The 3,126-nt window shown below is 54.9% G+C and overlaps 1 protein-coding gene across 4 annotated transcripts in view; it reads left to right on the plus strand.

The window, feature by feature from the left end:
• The first annotated feature begins 663 nt into the window (after positions 1 to 663).
• Positions 664 to 3,126, plus strand: part of Smox (spermine oxidase) — a 34,254-nt gene continuing 31,791 nt past the window's right edge. For 3 of the 4 annotated variants that reach the window (XM_021192230.1, XM_021192232.1, XM_021192240.1), the window contains exon 1: positions 664 to 838. The gene's annotated coding sequence lies outside the window, so the exon portion shown is untranslated. The remainder of the gene's footprint in view (positions 839 to 3,126) is intronic. The other variant, XM_029536721.1, reaches the window with a different exon arrangement.

A 3,126-nucleotide genomic window follows, 5' to 3' on the forward strand; every position in this document is an offset into this window, starting at 1 on the left:
GTTACAATTCATAACAGTAGCAACGTTACAGTTATGAAGTAGCAATGATATAATTTTATGGTTTGGGGTCGCTACAACACAAGGAACTATTAAAATGTGTCAGCATTAGGAAGCTGGAGAACCACCAGATTAAAGGCATGTGCCACCATCGTCCGCTAAAAATAATTTCTAAACAATTATAATTTGTTTTTGAAAAAAAGGAAAAAGTGCCAGCTAGTATTAACGTTGGCTTTTATTAAAAGTTTGAGGATTTTACTAGGGAAATGAAAAGGGCCAATTCAGGACATGGGCCGGGCACTGAGAGGATGTGAGAGCATTCTTTTCCTTTCACCTGAAGTTCCTGGTTCCCGTGGGCACTCACCTGAGACCTGCAGGAGGAGAGACAGCTCAGGACAAGAAGGACCCTTCCTCCCTTCTTTTCAAAAGGGCGGCAGAGTCTGGGTAAACTGAGGCGGGCGGGCGCAGCGCTCTGACAGTGCCGGAAAACCTCGTGGGCTTTGCAGGGCGGGGCGGCGCGGGGCTGGCTCTGTTCCTGGGCGGATAGGTGGGTGAGGCGTCCCATTTGCGAGATAGGGGAGCGCAGGTGGCTGTGCCGCAGGCAACTCCAGGCTGGGTGGCCTCGGGCTCCCCGCCCCCAGTGGGCGGGCCCGGGGCGGAGCACCCAGGCGGGGTGGGCCGGGGACGCGAGGCGGAGCGGGGCCCCCGCACAGGCCCCGGCGGCTGGCTCGGCCCTACGGTCCCGGCGGCGGCTGCAGGAGGAAGCCCGGTGGCTGCGGAGGAGGGGAGGCGGAGAGGCCGAGGCCGCTCGCGAAGACGTTCCCCGGCTCCGCAGGGAAAGGTACGGCGCGGCCTCCCCGACCCGGGCGCAGGCAGCCACCGAGCCTCGTAGGCGAGGGGCTCCCGATGGAGGCCGGCGGCGGGCGGTGGGCAGAGGAGGCTGCCCGGGCTGGCCGCGACCCCGGGGTCCGGGCCGCATCCCCCGGACGCCCCGCGCGGCGGCGCAGACAAAGCCGGCGAGGCACTCGGGCGGCCCGGAGGGTGTGCGCTGTGGAGGGGAGGGAACACAGCTTGCGGCGGCGGCGGTGGCCGCCGGGCGTCTGCCGGTCTCCTTGGGACAGCTGGAGGAGTGGGGAGCCGCTCTCCCGCGGGTTGTCCTGGGGCTCGCAGGCTGCCCGGCTTGGCCAGAGCCAGGCTGAGGAAGGGAAGGGAGCAGTCGCTTCCCCGGGAAGGAGTGCAGAGGCCGGCCGCGGGCTTGGAGGTGGCGCGGCGGTGGAGCAGGTGAGCGGTGCGCGGACCTTTTGGGTCTTGCACCTGAGCAAACCGCGCCGTGGCTGGCCCTTCCGTGAGCCGTGCCCACAGGTTGTTGGAGGAACCTACTGATAGTGGCACAGCACGGTCCCGCCTGCCTGGGGTCCCTTTGGCCGAGCTTGGGGGAAACAGCAGGTGCTGAGTGGAGGTCACCTGGGCTGGGGGTAAAGAGAAGGTCAAGAAAGTGTGTGAATGGCCCTCATTTGTTTGTGTTCTGCTACCTCTGTCCCTTTCCTCACACAGAGGAAGGAGCATTACAGGGTTTGAAGGGCCGCGCTTCCTCCTGGGTCCTGTGATCACCCCCTTAGATGTCCCTGGCATTTCTTACCCAGCAGGTTTTGAGAACAGTCTTTGTCCGCCCTCTTATTTCACAGTCTCCCTGTTTTGCTTTGAACCTCATCCCCTTTCAGCCAGGGACCCAATTCCCATCACAGGAATCTCCTCCTCGGAAGTTCTGACTTTAGCGGTGCCCCTAAAAAGCAGGCACCCTTTCCTTCTGCAGTCCATCCAGGGCTGCTCTAGCAGGTTTTGTTTGCCTTGCAGTGTCTTCTAGAAAGCTCTGTCCTGGAGTTGTATCTTTCCCTGAGTGCCCCAGATCCTCCCTTCTGCCAGCTTGCCCTAGCCTGTCCCCTTCCCCTTCGTTTCGCTGTTAAGTGCTTGAGGGCCCCAGGGCTCTGTTCTCAGCATCTCCTCTCCTGACTGCCCTTCTCGACACCCTCTGTTCACTTCCTACCCCTGTTTTCATTCTTGTTTATGATTAAAAATTTTTTTAATTTATGAATACAAAGATCTCTGTTTTGACTTATTTTATGTGTACTAGTATTTCGCCTGCATGTATGTGTGTGAGGTTGTCAGATCCCTGGAACCGCATGACAAGTAAGCTGTCATGTGGGTGCTGGGAACTGAACTCTTGGTTCTCTGGAAGAGCAGCTAGTGTGCTTAACCGATGAGCCATCTCTCCAGCCCAGAACACAAAGATCTTAAGTGGTTCCATGCGCATAATTTTCAGTGGCAGATCTTGTCTCTGGCCCTAGCTGGATCCCTACCAGTCTTCTGATGCCTTACTGTGGACAAAGCAGAATCCTGACAATACGGGGGGGGGGGGGGGCAGGATCGACAATACTTGGGTCATGACATCTGAGAGTGGCTGATAATCTATCCATCTCTTAGGACAGGCAGCTTGGACTTCTTTCCACCCACCCTTCCCAGGCAGTCCTAGATCAAGGTCTCTTGGTCCTTTGCAGAGTTCATCTAAGGTCCATTCTCCGAGCTGTGAGTCCATTGCCCTTGCCTCAGGCTACTGCCCCACCCAGAGGCACCTTTTAAGTGTCCCTAAATACTGTAGTAGCCCTCTCCCAGTGTACACACTTACCTTCTTTGCATCTATTTTTAACGGAGCAGCAAGAATAACATAGAACATTTTGATCAGATCATTTTATGCTTTGATGGCTTCTTATTACACTTGAATAAAATCTCAGAGATTTTCCCCTTGGCCTAGTTGACCCTCTGTGACCTCCAAGCCTTATTTGACTCTTGACACCTTTATATTCTCCCTGTCAGACACTTTTATCTCTTCAGTACCCTAAGTATCTTCTTTAACTTGAAGATTTTTTCCCCCAGTGCTTTCACTGGGCACACTTTGCTTATATTTTTTAGTTCTAAATTTAAGTGTACCTTCCCAGGACATCATACTAGCCCATGTAGAGGGCCCCTTCTACACATGATCCATTGTAGAACTTTATTGTATATAATGTAACTTTACTTTATGTATAAGAGTTGATAACTCTTAGTTATAGTTGTCTCAACTTTGTTTGGCTT

The sequence above is a fragment of the Mus pahari genome, chromosome 3 (genome assembly GCF_900095145.1).
Source record: "Mus pahari chromosome 3, PAHARI_EIJ_v1.1, whole genome shotgun sequence".
NCBI classification, from domain to species: Eukaryota; Metazoa; Chordata; class Mammalia; order Rodentia; family Muridae; genus Mus; species Mus pahari.